We start from the raw sequence: 22,912 nt of genomic DNA, 5'->3' as shown, positions 1-22,912 counted from the left end.
GATTTAAGATATGTTTCGTGGAGCAGAAAACCATTGACTCTCTCTTCGAGCAACAGTTGTTCAAATCAAACACTATTTCATGGTTGCAGGGAGAATGTTAAACAAACAAACAAAAAATCACATTATTTTTTTTTTTTTTTTTTTAGGGTGAAGGGTCAGGGTGTTTCAGGTGGTACTTTATTCATCAATTTTCATTCTCAAAATTAGATGATTCGGTGTATGACTCCTAGCCCTAGCCATTAGAGGGTTACGCCCTCTCTTTGGCACAGAATTGTAGATATTGTTGTTTTAAATTATATATGATGGTCTAAGTGCAGTTTTATGAAAAAATAGTGCTGAAAAGTAAGAAACAATAACAACAAAAAAAAATATCAGGTGAGTGAATAAATATACATATGGATACAAGAAAACAAAATACAAATCTAAATAGTGCAAATATAAAGGGAACTGGTATAGAAGGAGTATGTTGTGCTTTTTGAAATAAACATGATGATGTCAAATGAAATGCAGTGCTTACACGCCACAGTCACAAACATAGTGTTAGATAAACGAATGCAGTTTAGTTCTTCTGTCTCGAAATCACATTACTTTGCGCTCAAACTAATATAAATTACATAATTGCAAATAATACCGAGAGTTTGAGTAACAATAGTAGTACTTCATAATTAGTGAAACATGTTTACATTATTTTCAATATATTAAATAAATTTAAATAGCTAATTATTAATTTGAAAAAAATGTTTGATATTGCATTATAAATGTTAATTTTCTCTGATGCACGACTATTGGTTATATGCTGCCATCTGTTGTCAATATTATTTAAGAGACTTCTTTTTCAAAACAGTATGAATAATGGAATTTAAGTGTTGTTAAATTTCTATTCTAAATGATTTATTCTAAGTTTCTTAAATTTCCTGATATGTTTATACTATGTAGTCTACAAATCGCCAAAGTGAGCTCAAGTTAAAAAATGAAATATTTCAGTTTTGCGTTTTATGCTTATGCCAGCTAGACTAAACAAAACAGTGATGATGAGAAATGAATGAAATGGTGGAATGAATGAAGTGCGAAGAAACGGGAGAATCCCGAGAAAGTCATGCACACGGTTTTGTCCACCACAAAGTTCACTTGGCGCGAGCTGAGATTGAACCAGGGACCCCACGCACCAAAGGTGAACGCTCTACCACTGAGCCACCGCGGCCCCACTTGAGCTCAAATTGAATGTAGCGCAACTTATCTTACCGTCAACTTTTCAATCCGTGCTTTGTTTATACGTATATAGCTTATTTCCTTGGCTCTCTGGAAAGACATGACAAATATATAAACGTAATCACCTGAAAATATTTAATGGTTATCAGTTTTTTTAATGCGCTTTTTTAAAAGTAATATTGATATCAAGGGGAAGAAATGATTCGCCTAACTGTTTCAGGAGTGCCGTGTTTTGAAAATCAGAAATGGTGCTGTTATTCACAGTCCGAAATCATTGTTCTGGAGTATGGTATATCCCAGGCTTATCGAGGAAATCTCCCACATAAAATTTGTAAATGGACTGTCTTGCAGTAGCAGATCCAGGGGGGTGGAGGCGATCGGGGCGATCGCCCCTCCAGAAGAGAAAACTTTCTTATTTTATATATACATAAAACAGTTTGGAGCTCTTAAAAGTAGCTCTAAGTAGCAGTATTACAACCCACTGCCTCCCCCAGAAGTCCGTCCTGGATCCGCCCCTGCTGTCTTCATAATACAGTTTTAGGTATATTTTAAAATGAAATTGGATTTTTTTTTTTTTTTTTTTTAATTTTTGCAGTGGAAAATATTCTTGAGTGAGAGCACGGCGGCGAAACTAGAAAGATTCTAGTTTGGTTCTGTAACTCTCGATCTTATTTCTCGTCACGCCATTGTGAAACCAAACCTTTGGATTTACGGATTTTAAAAGATCGAAGCAAATTAAATTAGTTAAATAGATCAAGAGTTAAGCGCACATCGTTGTATAATGATAATGTGGACTTGTAAAATGGAGCAAGTTGAACTGAATGGCTTATCTTTAGTTCAAAGTTTTTGAATTATTCTTTCACTCATTAAAAAAAAAAAGTGTTTTATCAGACAATTCGATACTTTAATGAAAATGTTAACCACAGTTTCGAGGTAGAACTTATTTTTCGTTTCTAGTCTGTGAGCATGCACAATAGTGTTTTTGCTTTCTGTTTTTCTTTTTTTCTCTTTTCAGTTGTCTGAGTGCTGAACACTCCCAGAAAAGTTGAGCACCGGAGTAGCCCCTATATTATTTCGCTGACGCCTCTATATTAAGAACTTATTTATTAAGCTGAAATACCCATTCTTCGCATGGGAAGGGGGAGGTTGTATTTGGAAGTCAACGCCTGTTTTTTTTTTTTTTTTTTTTTTTTTTCATTCGCTCAGCCGCGTTACTGTCAGCCGGTGCCTTGAGCATTCAAAACCGGCGAAGTATCATCATTGCGTATGATTTCTCTTTTGGGTTTATTTATTTCATAATTTTGAAGAAGGAAAGGGAAGCGGAAAAGGACGTGAAACCTAAACAAGGGATTGAACAAAAAAAAAAAAAAAAAAAAAAAAAGATGAAACGAACAAAAAACGAAAAACAAAAAAATAACTAAACTTAATATTTGCTTAACTCTACTCTCATTTCTAGTCTTGTGAGATTTTGTGTGTTTTTTGTTTTATTGAGTTTAAGTTTGAGTTTAAGTTTGTTACGTGTGTGTTGTTTTGTATGTCGTATGTTTTGTGTTTTCGTGTTTACCTATTGGTCATCTTCTTTCTTCTTTTCTTCAGGTTTTCACTCTGTATGTTTGGTTTCTCTGGTTTCTGCCTGCATTTCTCTCCTGTGTGTTCTATTTCACATTTGCACTATTTACACTGGCTTTTCACCTTTATATTTTACCTCTTTTCACTATCCTGCATCAACACTACACTACACTCACTATTGACACTGACTGCTTTTGATGAAATCACTAACCTTCACCAACTAGTACTTACACTATGAAACACACACGCTACACTTACTTTTATCTAAATTTTCACATTTTCAAAACTTTTAATTTTCTAATGCTTCTATATAAGCGTTTCCTGTTACTTTTGCTTTGATGCTTTAGTGTTCTCAGTTGCGTATCAATGCCAGTTTCCACCCATTTGTGCTGGCTTGAGGTCCAGGGCCCACTCAGAGCACTTAGTGCAGGGCCTGGTCCGTTTTATCCTTCGGCCGGCACGCCCGGGATGGGCCGTCCTATTGGCGAGAGTTGCTCTATTATTTATCTCTGAGACACTATCCTCGCTTCACCTCTACTCATGCACTCACGCAACATTCACTCTTGCACCGGAGTTCCTTTCCAAACCGAGAGGCTGGAGGTGCAGCACGCATTCTGGTCCTCGGCGAAAGCACGGTGATCCAGTGCTTGGATTCCAGGAGTCTTTTCTCCGGTCCGAGGACTTCTTCACACATTCTTCCACTTGCACTCATCCTTCTATTCTTCTTCTGTACGTTTTTCGTCTTAGTTCGGAGTATTCATTTGTCAAATTTTCCAATTTCTTGCAGTCTTCCTCTACTTCTATTATTTCTTTCAGTGATTTTTCTCTTATTTGAGTTCTTAGTTCTAAAATTTCTTCTAATAATGGACACCACATGACATGGTGCTCAGGAGTTCCTTCTTCTCCGCATTCACACGTTGGGCTGGGTCTTAACTTGATTCTGTGGAGGTGTTGTTCGTATGGTCCATGGCCTGATAGATAATGAACCAATCCATATGTTGGATTTAAGTGGTTTAATTTTAGTCTATCGACGATGCTAGGAAAAATTCTATGTAATCGTTGCGCTCCACTGTATTCCTGCCATTCTTTATCCCATAGTTGTATTATGTTCTCGTTAATTTCTTTCTCATCTTTTAGATCCCTGTTAAAAATTTCTCTAATTTTCCTCTTCTCTTCTTTCCTTAACCAGTAATTAATTGCCCTTTGCAATAACACATAGTTCATTGGTTGGATACCAAGTATTATACAGAGTGCGCTATGCGAAGTAGTGTTAAAAGCTCCAGACATTCTGATTAATAGGTTTCTTTGTGGTCTATTGATTTGATTTCTGTAAGTCTTATTTCTTAATAGTCTATCAATCCAAACGCTGGATGCGTACACCATGGTAGCTGACAAAATAGTTTATTGGTATAGTCTTAGTACTTTTAATGGTAGCCTGTATCTGTTTCTTGCAATAGTAGTCAATTTATTCGCTACACTGTTTCCCCTTTTTACTATATATTTCAAATGTTCATCAAATTTTAGTCTATCGTCTAGCACTATGCCAAGGTATTTTATGCTTTGCGCTCGTTCTACTCCTACTCCATTTAATTTTATAGTCGGGTTTCTTTGTAGTTTTGTGCCGAAAATTAGATATTTGGTTTTCTTTGATGATATCCTTAATTTACTCTCCATACTCCATTCTTCAAGTGTTTCTGTTATCTTTTTAACTTTTTCTTCCAATTCCTTTCGGCTGTTTCCTGATGTTGTTATTACGACGTCATCGGCGAATGCCACTATTTTATCGACTTCTTGCTTTTTGTTTATTTTTTCCAAGCAAGGTTGTAATTCTATGTCCCATAGTAGGGGTCCTAATATTGATCCTTGCGGGCATCCTTTCTCTGTTTTAATTATTATGTCGCCCTCTTCATTGGGTATTATTATTTTTCTGTTTTCTAGATAGTTTCTTATCAAATTCAGTAAGTATGCTGGCATTTCCAGTTTTTTTACATTTTCAATTAAGGATGGAAACCATAAATTATCAAATGCTCCTTCGATGTCAATGAAGAGCGCTAATACATATTTCTTTTCGTATATCTTTTCTTTGATATCATATAGAAGAGTATTTATGGCGTCTTCTGTTGATTTTCCTACTCTGAATCCAAATTGTAGTTTGTCTTCAGTTACGTTTCTGTATTTTGAATTCTGTTTAATATTACTCTCTCAAAATTTTTTGATATATTTTTTAATAAGAATATAGGTCTATATGAGTTTATTTCTGATGGATCCCTTTCTGGTCCTTTTGAGAGAATAATTAATTTTGATGCTTTCCACGGCTCTGGAATTTCTTGTTTCTTTATTAGTAAATTGAAAAGCTTCGTTAGGTAGGGGACCCATAAATCTTTAGTCTTCTTGTATATTTCGTTTTTGATGCCATCTATACCCGGAGATTTCTTGTTTTTAAGTTTTCTAAAGATCTTTTCTATTTCTTCGTTAGAAATCTTTTCTATTTCCTGTGGGGGTATCAGCATTCATCTCAGCGACCGCGAAAACTATGGATTTGACACTAATATCGATCATTTTGGATTATTTTTACATGTCTCGGTACCCCCCTCCGCCCCGCAGATAACCACCGGCCCCCATACAATGGTAGCTGAATTTGAAAGTCATCGCTAATGGAAGTGTCACGATTGATCTCAGCAACCGCGAAAACTATGAATTCGACGCTAATATCGATCATTTTCTACTACTTTTACATGTCTCGGGAAACTCCCCCTGGTTCGAATTTTGAAAAAAAAAAAAGCTTCGTCTTGGTCTGTGGCCTGGATCAAGGTACCTGTGTAAAAAAAAAAAATAGTAACTCTCGGTCCACTCGTCTGGTCAACAGGCTGCAGACAAACAGACACACAAACAAACTCTTTATTTTATTTATATTAGAAGATTTTTCTTTTTTGTTATCTCCAGCAAATATAAGCTATGTAAACATCTTAAGCAATAGAAACTCGAAAGTATGAAGTTAATAAAGCTAGATAAATTTGTTGGATTTGAGCAAGTGTTACATTCTATTGAGATTTCTTGTATAGTCAAGGTGTTAGCATTGTTCTAGGGGACCCACAGCTTCGATTCCCAGAGGGAATTCAATGTTTTCGGTGCTGATCCACATTCTGAGAAAGTTGGTGTTACGTGAGTTAAATACTAATGAACTCTGATTTAAAAAGCCGCCTTCGATATACTGACCACTCATCACGCAATTAAACATGCACCACTTTGACTTCACAGTGGCGGCTCTTAAGGGAAGCTCACATCAGAGGCGACTCGTGAAGAAAGTTGCATTTGTAAAAATTTTAAATGTATCACTATGTGGTAAGGAAAGAACGCTTCATATAGCTTCAGAAAATTTTATATATAAGAATTAGTAATAAATTGGTTAATATTCCCTCATTTGGCTTATACAAAAAAAAGTCCCGTTGAGACTTTCCTCAAGAGCCGCTAATCGCTTTCATTAGTAAAAGTTGCACTTCTACCAAAAACAACGGGTAGAAACAATAAAAAAGGTAAAACCTAAGTGAGTTCTAATTCTTGCATCTGTCCCTTCGGGGCTTCAGTAATAAGTGTTATAACATTTAAGTTCGTGTAATAACATTTCAAACACAGATGAACAAAGAAAAAAGATTAGAACAATTGCAACTAAGAACTTGCAACTTGCACAGTGAATGGTTAACGTTGATTGAAGTCTTACTTCTTTTGTGCAACAGCGAAGTTAAGAAGACGGGACCTATCATACTCCGAACTAGAGATGACCAATTCTAGAATTTTTACTTTCCGGAATCCGAAAATTAAAATCGGAAAAATGGATTTCGGGAAAAAACCGATGTCTGAAAAATTACGGAATTCGGAAAAATCCGGAGTTTAAAAATTTCGATTTCGGAAAAATTCTGAAATTTTTCCGAATTCCAGATTTTTTCCAAATTCCGAAATTTATTCAAAACCCGGAAAGTGAAATTTCCGATTTCGGAAAATTTTGGCCATCGCTACTCCGAACCAAACTGGGATTTGAATTCTTTATTGTTTGTAAAACTACAGAGCATCAGCTCAAATTAACTCACACGGAAGAGCTAGCTCCTTTCCACCAAAGTTCCTTGTCTTCAGGAGAGAGCTATATCACAGAATACAACTCCAGCACAAGTCTCAGAGAGAAAAATACGTCAAACTGGCTGGATGCTGCAACATTGAACAGGTAAATTCTTAAGGCCGACCGCATATTGACAGAGGAAGGTTAGCCAAGCCGAGGCAGAAGAGGATCTGGAGAAAGATGACTGAGTGCATTGACCGTGTGGTACAGTCACAACGGTTAGGGAGACCTTTGGCTAGCACGTGTTCAAGTGCATCTGCGGTGCAAGGCCTTGTTTCGTTGCTCATAGTACTGAACGTTGGCTTGTCTGTCCTGTTTTCTGACCGACATAAGCGATGATTTCGTTGCCTGAATCATTAAGACTGTCCGTGTCAAATGCTGCGAAGGTAGAATCCTAAGGGAAATGGGGAAGCATAAATTATAATCACGCTCGACCCTAGCCATAGGAGCTAAATACAAGGTTTTGATTGGTGGAAAACATCCGTTTCTCGCCACGTAGCATACATATAAACCAAAGTTTAGCTGCTGTCAGATCTCGTTGCTGAGCGTGCTAGCGAACGGGCTAGTAATGAAAAAAATCACGTTTGTTGTGGGTTCAAACCCAGCCCGAGCAATTTTTTTTATTTTTTTAAATTTTCATAACACTTTTATCATTAAAATAAGGTAAAAATAATACTCATTTACCCTTGTACGTAATATTATAATGCATAAAAAGTGATTTACATACGTTACGAAACACAGCTGAGCGGGCGTCAGCGAGCGAAGGGGGTTAAAAACCCCGTAGGGCTTGTTTTGTTCCACCTTGACTTCCATGACAATACCACGTGACATTACGTCACACTCGGGTAGTGCAATTTCGAATCTCACCCGCTTCCTTGTGACAAAACAGTTGGTTAGGATAGCGCGCGAAAAAAATACATTGGGGACAAGATATATTTGGTTATTGGGCTAACTTGGGCTCACTTTATATTCTTGATTGCTTATTTTTCGAATATGTGTTTACTTAAACGCACAACTGAAAGTTTAAGGGAAAGTTGAAGGTGTGGTCGTGTTCAAACTGAGCACACTGTCCATGGCCATCTGTCAGCTTCAAGGTGATTATTCTTTGAAAATAATTTCTTAAAATTTCGAATAGTTTATTCTCGGAGTACCACAGTTTCCTTCCACAGTCTCATTCCACCAATTATTCTATCATCATTCACTTGACTTAATTATTTTTCCCTTTAGCCTAAAGGGCATAATTCTGGGACGTTAAACTGAAAGTTTTCATTTTCATTTCGAATAATTTAGCAAAATTTGAACAATAAATTCTTTGAGCATTCATTATTCGAGTGTTCTAATAAAATTAGTTCATTACTTGTTGGGAAAAAATATTACACAATAAATGATTATGACAAACGACTATTTGAGTAATTAATCAATTAATTTGATCTAGCTTTCTGGCTTTCCTTTAGTTACACTTATGTTGTTCGCAGGGGCGGATCCAGGACGGACTTCTGGAGGGGGGGAGTGGGTTGTAATACTGCCACTTAGAGCTACTTTTAAGAGTTCCAAACTCTGGGATGGGTTTTGTTCATATATAAAATAAGAAATAGTTTCCTCTTCTGGAAGGGGGGCAATCGCCCCGAGCCCCCTGGATCCGCCCCTGGTTGTCCAAATATTGAATGAGGAGCGCGGTAACTCAGTGGTAGAGCGTTCATATCTAGTATGTGGGGATCCTGAATAAATCTTCAGCTCACGCCAAGTGGGCTTTGTGGTAGACAAACACAGTACGTGTGGGTTTTCCCGTGAATCTCCGATTTCTCTCACTTTCTTCATTTCGCCATTTTATTCATTCTCATAATTACTGTCTCATTTACAGGGGCGTCATTCGGGGCTTCAGTGGGGAAAATGCCCCGTCTCCGCTGAATTTGACATTTGTATACATTTTTATTCCATAAGATAATAAAAATACCATGTCCTCTCAATTAAAATTTGAAATGATGCTGTTGGTTCTTTAGCCTAGACAGCGCATTGGAGATAATAGAGAGAGATTTTCGAATATCGAATAAAAGAAACCTGTTGGCATAAGGTATAGTTGAGGTAAGTCAGCACACACCCACATACACACACCGACACCGACACCCACAACACACACACACACAAACTTTAGGAAGGTGATCAAGAATTGATAATCTACAAGAAGCAAATCGTTGGATAAGAACGATTAAAGTTATAAATTAGTGAAGAAACCGTATCTTCAGTCACGTGCTCGAATCCTTATTCAATAATAATTACGATTATAAAATTAGCTTGAGGAAAGAGCATCAGATGTATACAAGATTACAGTCAGAGTAATCAAGGTTTTCGACCACACCTCCAGACACGTACCCAGATAAATAAATAAACGCCAAATTATATTAAAATTTTTATAATTATCCCTGAAATTAGACTAAATTTACAGAAAAGTAGGAATTTCGGTGAGTTCCGGACCCCAGAATCTACCTCCTCCGTACATTCTTGCACACCGCTTTTGAAGCACGTTTGTTTATTTATTACAGGGACTTGAAAATAATTTTAATTTTCATTACTCAATATGAACTTAACGAATTTCATGATTCTGACTCGCGACACCCTCTCCCTCACTAGACCTAGATTGAAAATTGTAACGTTATTTCAATCATAGCATAGTTCAACACAATGAACTTGAAAATGAATTAATTCCGTTTAAAATGTCCCGCGCACCTGGATGCATATCTCGTCTATCAAGCATCTCGCATATCTCTGACCTATCCTAACAGACCACCAACTGCCATCTGTTGTTTATATTTGGAACTAGAATTCTTGGCGATAGAAAGCAATAGTTTAAATAAAAACGGCCCATATATGGAAACGTAGAAGAATTTAATGGAATGGGGATTTGATATAAGAAAAACTCAACCCGAAAGTTGTATAATTTGTCTTTCTTATGCTTGAGGTATATTAAGATAAATGCAATTTGCTATGTGATAATTCGCTGAGTCGAAGTGCAGTACGATCCTGTGGTAGGAGAGACATTTTGCATTGTGTGGGCGATCAATGTCATTTATTTCCACTACGCATGCTTACAAGTTTGTATAAAATTTCCTACACGTGTTTATTTATGTAATACATTCCATGTGTTATCTACAACATCCAAAACCTGATTTCTAAATAAATGTTTGGTTGATTTTTTTTAAAAACATAGGAAGTCCATGTTCTGTAATAAAAAGGAGGATATTGTCAAAAAAAAACAAGAATTTCTGTTGTGTCTTACGTATTTATATTTATTTAAATCTTCAGGAAAGTGACAACGTTAGAAAGGGACAAGGGGCAGATGCCCTTGGTGGGCACTTCTGCCTTCCAGATAAACTGAATTGTAATTAGGATTATCAAGATTACGCAGATGATGGGTCCTGAGGGTTTAGACCTCCTCTCGAAATCCAAACTTTTAACATTTTAGGGGTGATTGTACAAATTTTAATGTAATTCATACTCATATTGAATTTGAACCCCCAAAGAGCTTTGGATCAATCCCGAAATAAATTCTTACGTACGTGCCTGAAGATTACGACCTTTCAAAGCACAATGTAGAGACGCTTCATGCAGCTAGTAGAGTGGGGAAGGGTAGATCAATCGTCCTTTGCATAATAATGTAATATAAGCCTTCCAAGTATATTATATGTTTAATTGATAAAAGGAAAGTGAGACAATTTAAATTATATCATATATTAATACAGTAAAAGTAAAGATAATAATCAAAAGTAGAAATTAACGTAAAAATTTAATTCAATAATAACAAAAGCTGGGATATTTCAAAGCCCCGACAGAGCCACATCGTGACTTGAGGCATTTCCTCTGAAATCGAAACGGTTGGTGACCCTAACGTAGATCAAGTAATATAAAACAATCTTTTTCGGTTAAAAAAAGAAAGAAAGAAAAAGAATTAACTGTCCCCAAAAGTTTCCGTCCCTCCCTCTGTCTGACTTCCAGGAAATTAAACCTGGTGTTGTCACTGTTTGAGGTAGAGCCTGCGATCGCTGGAATCACAATCAACAACAGTGGTGGATAAGGACAAAAAATCAGAGCATAAACTTAAAAGTAGCACATCAGCACACTTTGTTGTAAGGATGTAAAATCTGGAAAACTCTCAGTCAAGATGGTCGATCATCTATATCGCGGATATGTTGTTAACGTATACGCTTTTCGTGCGAGAGACCAGAATTCGTTTCCTGGTACGAGTAGGCTTTCTTCCAGAAAAGAGCCATGGTTTCGAATCCCTTATTAATGAGTTGATTGATTTTGACTTCAACGTCTTTTTCAACAGCAAGGCTATGAGACGGGACCTACTGATTAATGTGGCATCCGAACCACATGAGCTCCTGCTGGAGAACAAACCCGGGTCTCACACGCCAAAGGCGCGTATGCGAACCGCTTAGCCACGAATAAGCTCGAATCCCTAATTAAATTGTAAGTCCATGACTTATGTAGTCTTTGTGGTGAAAAAGATGTTGAACTCCAGACCAACAGATTTGATTTCGGTATTGTCCGATTCGAAACCAAAATAGGCCTACTGTCAACAGGCTACGTATGTTCAGTATAAGATTTTAACAGCTCAATAATTATTGAAAATGCCACTTTATACAGTAAAAGCTTGACAATTTCAAAAATTGATCTGGGAATTTTCCTTACATTTACGATCGTGATCAACATTATCTATAAATTAACAAGGAAACAGTGAATAAGTTTTAAAATATTTTCCTTTCCGGAGTTGTAAGGATGTTCAGGAGGATACGTAATGTGTCATGAGAAGATGAACACATTTGCCGGGATCTATAGAAATACTGTTCCATTATTCTTATTCTTATCCCTATTCTTATTATCTCAAACAATGTATTCCCCGAAATGCTTGAACTTGTAATCATGCACATAGAAAGTAATGAGTTGTTGGGAAATCCAATTTAGTTTTTCATTGTGCATAGAATAAGACTTTACAAATGCGCATTGATTAATCCTAGGAACACTAAGGGGGGGGGGGGGATATCGCAGGCCCACAAATTATTTTTGTTACATTTTGTAACCTTTCTAATTGCATTTAAAAAATCTGAAAAAAAAAAGATATTGTCAAATTTGAACCCATTCATCATAAACCATACTTGCTTAGTTTTTAGTGATTTGTTTTTTCGATTTATAAATAAAGAAAATGCTGTGAACCTTAGAGGTCCCCCCCCCCCCTCGTTGATAGTACTAAAGGGTTATTCACCGCATACGCTAACTGCTATATTCGAGTGTGTTGGCTATTTATTTTATTTTCCTTTGAAACAATTTTGATATGACAACATGCAGGGGCAATCTGAGCTATTATTCTAGTGCAGTGTTGCCAACTGCACTTATAAAAATTTAGTATATACATTTTTTCTAATTATTTTTGGGCACCTAAATATTCTGTTCCTATTAGTTTATCCCTTGAAACTAGCAAACACCTAAATATGTCACTTTATATTATAATCACACACACACACACACACACACACACACATATATATATAAAGAAAGAAAGAAACAAACAAACAAACAAAGAGAGAGAGTCAAGTTTCAATAGTGAGTGGAAAGAACAGCATGCAACACTGACTGAATACTGATATTTCATAGGAATTTGAAAGTTTGTTATTCTGTGACTGTGACTGTATGTGGGAATCTGCAGCAGCATTGGAACAATGGCAAATCGTGCTCTTCGCCAAAGTTCAATTGAGAAAGATCTTAAAGAACTTTTAACTTAATCTGACATAGAAGATAGTGAGCTCCAATATAGCAAGGTGGAAATAAGCCTGTCAGATTTGGGTGCAAAAGACAGTGATTTGAACATTTTATTTGATAAATAAAATGTAACAAATGGAAGCAGTAGTACGTTTCTTGCAATGAATCCCTTGTGATATTCATGATGTTGTAGTGGTGTTAGTTTACAAAACTGACTGACAGGTCGAAGCTTGTTTGCTTACATTTTACATGTGCATTCCATAGGCGCAAAATCCTGACATTGTGCTACTAGAAAAATTGTAACTTATGTTGAGTTGGCAACACTGCTTCTCTGGTGACATCTCCTATAGTGTCCAATGAATGTCCCTCACACTGTCTATCTTTTTGCGGACACAAAATTTGAAAGAATTTCGCCATTCCAAGGATAATCGAGATGGAAATATAAAAGACTAATCTTGAATTCATTGGAATACTGAAGTATACCCCACTCTTCCCTATTCTACCCTACTTTACTGCACCACCACCAAAATGCTTTTAGAAGCCGCCTTTGTATATATACTACACTGTATTAAGTTGCTATTGATCTGTTTGATAGTTTTTTTCTACACAAACAAATAAAATAAATAGGTCATAGTTACTGACATAAATAAAAAATGGTAATATAACAATTACATATATATAGTTGGCAACACTGTATTTAGAAACCTAGTAACTAAAACTTAGAAGAAGTGGCAAGAGCAAGTTGTGGCTTTGTATTAAATAGAATGTGGTTTGGTGAAAATATTTGTAAGTTAATTTCTGGTTTATCGTCGACTCCGAGTAGGTGTGTTTATGGATTGCAGTTTTTAAGAGAGAAAAGTCAAAATGTTCGATAATTGAAGTGTGTGAATCAACTCAAGTCCTGGCTGAATGTGCATCTGTACAGTGGGCTAGCAGACACGCTGTCGTTTTTGTTTCTAGCTTAATAGTGTGAAGAATGTTTGTCAGTTAAAGTGAATTGTGTGAATTGGAGAAATTTGTGTGTATAAATTGTGTGAAGAATGGTTGTGAATTGAAGTGAATTTTTCTTGGAAGGCAGGTTTCCGTTATTACTGGTCAGTGTTATTACTGTATAATAGTGGAACTTTGTGCACACGAGTTTATACAGTACATAAGGAAAAGCAGCGATTATCAACAATCTGAAATTGGTGGTTAAACGATATAAGTGTGTAAGTGGACAAATTGTGCCCTTGTAGTTATAAGACTTACATAACCAAAACAAGGTTTATCAAGAAACTGAGTGGCCTACTTCAGAAGTAAATAGTGATATCCAAGAAACATAAACAGAGTATAGGCTTCTTGAAAATTCTTCCACAAGAAAAGAACGTAAATTAGGTGGTAAAGTACATATATAGATTTATATAAAAGGGTGTAAAAAAAACATATAGTACCAGAGGTATTGCAGCATGTGCATCGGGTGTAATTAATACTTTCCGATACAGCTAATAATATATTATAGAAAATTAATACTTTAGTAGATAAAATAGTGCATGTTTTTTTTTTTTTTTTTTTTTTTTTTTTTTTAATAACAGGAATTGGGAAAAGAGTTACCATATTTTAAGGGTAAATTTAAGTAAATATGGATAAAAGTTAAAATACTTTTTTGCTTTCAAACATGTAAATACAAAGGAAAGGACAATGGAGAGAAAATGGTTGCTTGTGATCTGTGTGGTAATTGGTTTCACCTACTCTGTATAGGAATAACAGCTGATGAAACAGAAAGTAGAGACATAAAAGGAAGAAAGTAAAAGGTAAAATAAAGGAAAATGAGATAGAAGGCTTTTGGAGCTGTGAAAACTGCAAACGGGAATGGATAAACCAGGCACGTAGCCAGGATTTCGTAATAGGGGGTTCATGACATGAAATACTGTGGTTATCACACCAGGGGCTGGATCATGTTAAAATATTTTACTGGCAACATATATGGGTTTGTTAGGACAATATAATGATGATATTTTAGTATTTCAATAACAAAATATGAAGAAATCTCGAGTAAAAGAATATTTAAAAAAAGTATTGAAAATTTTTTTGCAATATCTAAGTTCCTTCATCTGTTCATTAAAATATGACAATTTCTCTTTCATTATGACCTCAACTATCATAGAAAGTACGTATCAGCTATTATAAATAGTACATATCCAATAATATCTTTAAAATATTTTACAATAGCTGTGTTCCTTTCTCTGTTGAATCAAATCTTACAGAACTTTCTTTCCACATAACTTTTTGTTTTTATTATTCCATCAGCTACTGTTTGTTCCAAATGACAAGTTAAAGGACCAGTAGAAAACTATTTCTGAAATAACATGTTTGATACTGCAGAGAAGAGATGACGAAAAATTATGATTAAAAATGTCAACACCATCACAGAACGGCACTATGTTCTCCAAGGCTTGAAATTTTCATGACTAGTAGCAGAAATTCTGAGAATTCCGTAATTTTACTTGAAATTTCAAATTCCCTGACTTTTCTAAGATATCCCATTCATTCGCCACCATATATTGCAAGTAATTCGGGTAATGTGTTTCTAGTAAGGCTGAAGTGGAGAGGAAAGAATGAAAGGGGCATATGCCGACAACCTGTGCTCAAGTTTGCGTCTTATTGGCTACTGCTTATTTAATTTGTGATTTGGAACAGACAGAGAAAAACACACATCAATAATTTTCTCATTCAGTCTGACAAATATTTACAAAAGTAATCTCATTTTCCCTCTTCGTGCCATTACATTTAACAACTAGTCAGGGGTGAGGGCACAGGCACAGATATCAGAGCCTTGCTGTAGTTTTTTATTTTTAACGATTCTTCTTTTTGTTTCATCCTTCCTTATTTTTTTCATTTCTGGTTCCGAAGATACCTGGATAGATCTAAAGAAAGGGAAATATAGTAAAACAGAAGACGCACAAAACCTATTAACTATAATATGGTAAATTCAGACAGAAATAGATGAAATGAAGAAAGAAATACGAGAAAAGTCATGTACATGCGAAGATGAAACCAAACAAACAAACATAGGTAAGTACTTAGGAGATAAGAAATCAGATACGGAAGATGATAAGAAACAAGAGAGAAAACAGAAATGAAGAATCGAACAAAGGAGGCAACAACGTCAAAAAACAACGAAAAAAATTTTAAAGAAGCCCCGAAGTAAGTAAAAATGTAAGTGAAGAGAATACATACCTGCAGAGAGAGAGAGAGAGAGCATACCTGGAACAGAAACATGTGAAAAATTCAACACCAAACAGAGTAATCCTGAGGAAAGAATATACATAGAGACAATTAGAAATAAGAAAGTGAAAAAGGGGAAAAATGAAGTAAAAGAACAGGATAGAGAACAAAAAAGCAAGGAAGAAAAACAGCAAGTTACACAAAACAATAAAGAACAGACAGTAAGTGTACAAGAAGAAAAATACTGGAGAACAGTAAAAAGAGGAAAAAGATCAAATGCAAATATAGGAAATAAGCAACAAAATCCAAATATTAAAAATATTTTACAAGATGGAGTTGTATTAGCAATAGGAGATTCAAAAGGTGCAGCGAAATTCTGTGAAAAACATGGAGTAAAGACTCAGGTTTTCCCAGGAATTAGAATAAACAAATTAGGGAAAATGTTAGAGAGTAATAAAGAAGAATATAAAAATCCAAAAGTAATAGTAGTGCATGTAGGAACAAATAATATATTAAGAAGAAATGGAAAGCATCTAATCAAAGAAATGTGGAAGTTCCTAGAAAAAGGGAAGGAACTATATCCTGAAAGTGAATGGGTTGTAAATAGATAAATATATAGAAATGATATTTATGAGGATACTATAGAAAAGCTGAACGATGGCATAAATTGGGTCTGTAAACAGCTAGAGACGGTATATGTAGATGCAAATAGAAGACTAACCATTATGAAGCAGCAAGTAATGGAATACACCTGAACTGGAGAGGAGAGTGTTTCTTAGGACAACAAATCTTGGAAGAATGCGGAAAAATTCTTAAAATAAAAATTATGGACCAGAATTACTGACTGAAAGAGAAAGAAAAATGGAGTAAGGTTGCCAGAAATGAAGAAAATAAATAAAAATAATTCAGTAAATAACATAAAAATAGGTTATTTAAATATTCAGGAAGGGGGAAATCAAATAGAAAAATGGGAGGAAATTATTGATAATATGGAGGAATTAAATATGAACATAATGCTAATTAGAGCAACAAACATGAGGGATGAAATTACCCCACATTTGGAAGATACTAAGTGGGAAGGAAGCAATAGAAAGACTGGAGATATTAAAGAAGGAGGAGTTGGAGTTATAATAAATAAAAATATGTGTTATAGAAAATAAATTAAGATGCAAAACCAAGGCCGTAAAGATCATTTATGGATTAAAGTAAAATTGGGAAAAAAGGAATTTTATTTAGGTGTAATATATTGGAGACCGGAAAAAATCTAGGGTGGAACACGGAAATATATAATTGTGTAAATGAAGAATTAAATGAAATACGAAAAGAAATGTAGATTATATAATAGGAGGAGGTCTAAATGCACATTTGATAGAAACGGAAGGAGAAAGAAACAAAAATGGGCAGCTTTTATACTCACTAGTAAAGGATTTTAATTTAGAAATAATGAACATAAGACAAACACCAGTTAAGAAGACACTTCAAAAGAGAAATAGCTACTACTATAGATTACTTTCTTGTTAGTGAAAAAAGCAGGAAAATGGTTAAAGAATTTCATGTTGATGAAGAGGGAATTTGGAGTGTAGGAAGCGATCATAGATTACTAAAAATGGAACTATTTGATCAAGAGGGCAAGAGAAATTACTCAAGAAAAATAAATAAAAAAGATCAAAACAAACCTACTATTAGAAAACTGGAAAAAGAAGAAGACAAAGAAATATAAAGAGAAGTTAGAAAAAGAATACATAAATGAACGAATCTCTAGAAACAAAAATTAAAAGTGCTGCAGCTGAAGTCTCAAATGTAAAAGAAGGTAAGAAGGGTTATAGAGAAAGTAAGAAATTCGATTGGACCAAGTGGGCCGCGGTGGCTCAGTGGTAGAGCGTTCACCTCTGGTGCTTGGGGTCCCGGGTTCGATCCCAGCCCCCGCCAAGTGAACTTTGTGGTGGACAAACACCGTGTGCGTGGGTTTTCTCGGGGTTCTCCCGTTTCCTCCCACTTTCTTCATTCCACCATTTCATTCATTTCTCATTAGCCTAACCGGCATAACCGTGGGACGTAAAACTCAAAGATTTCATTTCATTTTCGATTGGACCAAAGATACAGAAACAAAAATTAATATAAGAAAAGAAAAAAAAGTCGAACCCATAGATTAAAACTAAAGAAATTCAGGAAAGGAGAAATTGGGAAAGAAGTAATTCAAGCATGGAACGAATAGATCTATATAAATAGCAAGAAAGATGCACATATACATAGCTAAAATAAAAGAAATAAGAAGTTTCAATGAAGAAATAGCAGAAGAAATTAAGCCAGGATGGAGAGAAGCAGGGAAAAAATTTTGGAGATATGTTAGACAAAAACGGAATGAAACAGTAAAAAACATTCTTAGAAATGAAAAGAGAGAAATGCTGAAAGAGAGGACGGAAATTGAGGCGTACTTAACAAATTCAGCGATAAAGCAAAATTATGAAGCACGGATAAATGAAACAAATAAATTAGCAAAAATAAGTAATAAGAGAGTTAAAGAAGAAAGTAAGGAATTAACATATAATATTGAAAATATAGAAATAGAGAGGGCTAGGAAAAAGCTAAGAAGAGGGAAAGCAACAGGAACGGATGAGAACAAATAAGATGTTAATAAACCTAGATAATAAATCTTTGGAAAGTTTAAAGAATATAATGAGTAATATACTTGAATCAGGAACCATTCCTCCAAGTTGGAAACAAAGATTAAGTTAATGTATAAAGGAAAAGGAAAAGATAAAAATGACATAAAAAATTAAATTATAGACCAATAGTTATTACCAGCTGCGTATATAAGTTCTTTGCAATTGTTCTAAGAGATAGATTAATGAACTGGCTAGAGAAAAACAAAATATATTGAGTGAGTTACAAAATGGATTCAGAACAGATAGAAGAACAAAAGATAACATCTACAGATGGTGATCAGAAGAATGAAAACACCTGAACTAAATTGCAACTTACCAGATTAATATGGTGTCGGGTCACCTTTCGCCTTCAGAACAGCCTTGATGCGACGTGGGATGGAGGCATAGAGGTCGTGAATGGTAGCAAGTGGAATTTTACAACATTCCTCGTGCAGGACATCGGACAGTTCTGTGAGAAAGGATGGAGGTGGAAATCGTCGCCGGAGTCGTGTTTCCAAGACGGACCACAGATGTTCAATTATGTTGAGATCTGGGGATTGGGCGGTGTTGATCTTCATCCCGATGTTCCTCAAACCACGCTGCAACAACGCCAGCTGTGTGAATGGGTGCATTATCATCCTGGAAGATGGCGTCATTGTTCGGGAACAACATCCGGACCATAGGATGCAAATGGGCTCCTAAAATTGCGACATAATCGTTGGCAGTAATTCGTCCGCTAAATGTGACCACAGGACCCAATGGAAACCATGATATAGCGGCCCACAGCATCACCGAGCCGCCGTCATGTTTCACAGTTGGGCGGAGACACTGCAGATCATAAGCTTCTTTGGACGTTCTCCCCACATAAACACAGCCCGTGGTTGGGAATAGGGTGAAGGATGACTCATCCGACCATATCACACGTTTCCAGTCCTCAACGGTCCAAGTTGCATAGTCGCGGCACCATTTGCGGCGTGCGAATGCGTTATGGTACCTGATGAGCGGTTTGGCCCGTGCAACACGACCCCGTAAGTTCATGTCATGTAATTCGCGGCGGACTGTGATTGTCGAAACAGGAAACAGGGTGGGGGAGGTGCTGATTGAGTTCCTCCGTCACTTGCTCCGCAGTGGCACGACGGTTCTGCGTGACAATGCGCTTTAATACCCGACGTGACCTGTCACTCATGATTTTCTTCCGCCCACTGTTCCGCTTCCCCGATGTGGTTTTCCCGTGTGTTGTGTAGGCCGTCATCACCTTCGACACTGTCCCAGGCGACACACCTAACACAGTAGCCACTGTCGTCACACTCACTCCACATAACCGCGCACCAACAATTTGCCCTCTTTGGAAATCTGAGAGGTCTCCCATTTTACACTACCTCCGTCTGCTGCAGCTACTGGACACTGCTGTTCCACTGCGCCTGACGTAGTATGGAGACCGACCTAACACACCACCACCAGCGGTCCGGCGCTGCGGGCGCCACGACACCACTGCCAACCCACACATCTGACGTGTTGCCAACTACAGGTGTTTCAAGTTTTCTGATCACCATCTGTACATTATAACACAACTGATAGAAATATGCAGAGAAACGAAAGATTTCATGATAGCATTTATTGATATTGAAAAGGCGTATGATACAGTCAAGAGAAAGATATTATGGGAAGTAACGGAAAACTTAGAAATCCCAAAGAAATTTATTATGCTCCTTAGGGAACTATATAAGGATAAGAAATACAGATATGAAATGGGAAACATAAAATCAAAATGGATTAACAATAACAAATGTTTGAAACAAGGATGTCCTCTATCACAAATTCTGTTCCTGATATACATACACGAAGTGGAAGAAGCATTAGTCGAAACAAACAGAGGGATAGAATTAAGATTGCAAGCGAAAAAGTAAGAAAAATCCCTTGTACTCTATTTGCGGACGATGTGGCTTTGATGAGTAATAATACTGCATATATTAAGGAAATGCTAGAAACAGTAGTTAGGAAAGGAGAAGAAATTTGTTTAAAAATAAATGAAGAAAAAAGAAAGTTCATGGTTTTTAGTGGAGACATAGAGGATCAACATATAGAAGGAGGAAACATAGTAAGTGACAGGACTGAGGAAATAGATTTTTTAGGAATTACACTGGAAGAAAGAGAACAATACTTACTTGAATACGAGAAAAAACTGAAAAATAAACTACAAAAATATACAGCAATTATTAAAAATAAAGCAATGTGGTTGAGGTGTCAAGAATACTTTGGAAACAAGTAGCAGTACCAGCGCTAACATATGCAAATGCAGTAATAACTTTAACGGATAAAATCAGGAATATTTTACAAGCACAAAATCAAATAGGAAGGTTTGCCCTAGGAGCAAATAAATTAATTGCAAATGTAACAATAACAGGAGAGATGGGATGGAGTGATTTTGAAAAAAGAGAAATTACGAGTAAAATAAAATATCTTGGAAGATTAAAATTTATTTAAGAAACAAGATTAGTAAAACTTGTGCATGAAGCCACTAAACATATGAGAAAAGGGAACACAAAATGGTTTAGGAGAGTTAGGAAATTAGAAAGAAAATATGATCAAACTACCCGCTGGCACAGAGAAGAGAATTATAAAAACGGAAAAATCATCGAAAAACAGTTAAAGAAAAACCACAGGAAAAGTGGTATGAAAAACTAGTTAAGAATAGCAGTTTGAAAGGAATATACAGATATAAAAAGCGTTATGAGAAAATAAATTATATGGACAATGATTTACGGAGCATTTTACTTTTCAAAGCCAGGTCAGAGAGCCTTAAAACAGGAGTAAGATTGAAAAAATTTAAAGAAGTGAACCAAAAATGTCACCTATGTTTCAAAGAAGATGAAACACTAGAACATTTAATTTTAAAATGTGAAGAAACCCTAAAAATAAGGAAAACATGGAAATGGAACGATGACATGGAAAAGGAAGGGAATTTAGTTAAATTAGTTTGGAGGCTAGGCTTTAATGTAAATGGGAAGGAATTAAGTGAGAAAGAAATTAAAAAAAAAAGAACTTCTCGAATTTTGGTGGAAAAAGAAAATGGAAAATGTTAAATGAAAAAAAGCAGTACATGTTCATTTTTTTCTCGTAATTTTATATTTTTTTTCAGGAACCAAACTACCGAAGAGAAGGAAGAAAAATACCTTGAACCTGAATCTGAAGTAATAATAGAGAATAAAAATATATGATGGGGGCTGCGGTGGCTCAGTGGTAGAGCGTTCACCTCTGGTGCTTGGGGTTCCGGGTTCGATCTCGGGCCCCGCCAAGCGAGCTTTGTGGTGGACAAACACCGTATGCGTGGGTTTTCTCTGGGTTCTCCCGTTTCCTCCCACTTTCTTCATTCCAACATTTCATTCATTCTCATCATCACTGTCTCCTTTAGCCTAACTGGCATAACCGTGGGACGTAAAACTCAAAGATTTCATTTCATTTTCATTTCAAAAATATATTATATCTTAGACATCCCAAGTTAATATTAGACAAGATAATTATTTACCGTGAGAAATAATGACATTTATGCTGTGGCCCTTAGAGCTTTCCCCCCCCCCGTTGGTGTTCAATGTAATCCAAAAATACCTTGGTGTTCCTAGGGTTAAGTTAAATTTAACATTCTTTTCGGAACCCAGGCCATACGAGGCAGGATATCGGCTATATAAAGTGGAATTCAAACCACTATTCTTAACATATTATTAATTTTGTGTACCATCTGAAATGAATCTGAGTATGCATACACAGAAAGCACTTGCAGTAGCCACTGGGGCAGATCAAAATATTTAACATGTAGAGAAAAATGCTAATGTGTTACAAATTTACATACTATTAGCTATTCTTCATTCATAAAGTTGTGTGAGTAGCAATCACTTGAATGACTATATGGGCCTTTTTCCACAATGGTTTGCATCAAAGCAACGCACAATCTGCGTTTTAGTTTTCGAAAGTGGACGTAACAGTTATAGTTGATTTTCTTAGATTTTGCGTTGCGAACTTACCAGCAACGAATGTTTTACATTAATTAAAAGATGATAATTATACTGACTATGAATTTAGAGATGTGTGCGTATCTTTACCTTATGGTCCAATAATCAGGAATTTTGGATGCGTCTTTAACACTCAGTTACTCGCCTGCCTACGTTTAATGTCATTCGCTTCGATTAATGTAATTTCCTGTGGGGTCACGAAACAAATTCCCTTCAGGAATTGGAAGCAAACCTAGTAACTTTTTTAAAATCACTTTTAGAATTAACTTTTAGAACTTTATATATATATTAGATTTGGATGTGGTGTCGTCTTCTCAGGCCCGTATCCAGGGAAGCAAGGGGGGCGGGTCCCCCTTAAACTTTGGCTGCCCCCATAAAATTTCACGGTAGGCTTGCAAATAAACTATAATATG

The sequence above is a fragment of the Thermobia domestica genome, chromosome 4, assembly GCF_964235325.1.
Source record: "Thermobia domestica chromosome 4, izTheDome1.hap1.1, whole genome shotgun sequence".
Lineage (NCBI taxonomy): Eukaryota > Metazoa > Arthropoda > Insecta > Zygentoma > Lepismatidae > Thermobia > Thermobia domestica.
The sequence above is the reverse complement of the archived record's forward strand: the minus strand, read 5'-3'. Positions refer to the sequence as shown.